Source organism: Egretta garzetta, unplaced genomic scaffold (genome assembly GCF_000687185.1).
Source record: "Egretta garzetta isolate BGI_Z169 unplaced genomic scaffold, ASM68718v1 scaffold135, whole genome shotgun sequence".
Lineage (NCBI taxonomy): Eukaryota > Metazoa > Chordata > Aves > Pelecaniformes > Ardeidae > Egretta > Egretta garzetta.
The window spans coordinates 1,374,702-1,374,983 of record NW_009259594.1 but is presented as its reverse complement, the minus strand read 5'-3'; positions in this window follow the sequence as shown (position 1 = coordinate 1,374,983).

Sequence of the window (282 nt, the reverse complement as noted above, 5' to 3'; positions counted from 1 at the left end):
CTCCGGGGCCAGGCCCCCGCGTTGATGGCCCAGCGCGAGCACCACTTACTCACTAACTGACCGGTCTTCATGTCGTACTCTTCGGCCATCTCCTTCCCATCCTCGAACAGGTAGTGGATCTTCCGCTTCCCTAGAGGCAAGGCAGGTGGGCAGGGTAAGTGGGAATGCACCTGTCCCTGGGTGCACGGCCCCGTCCCGCTCTCCGGGGCCAGGCCCCCGCGTTGATGGCCCAGCGCCCTTTGCTGGGGCCCGGGCCCAGGGGCAGGGCCGTTCCCCGGCAGC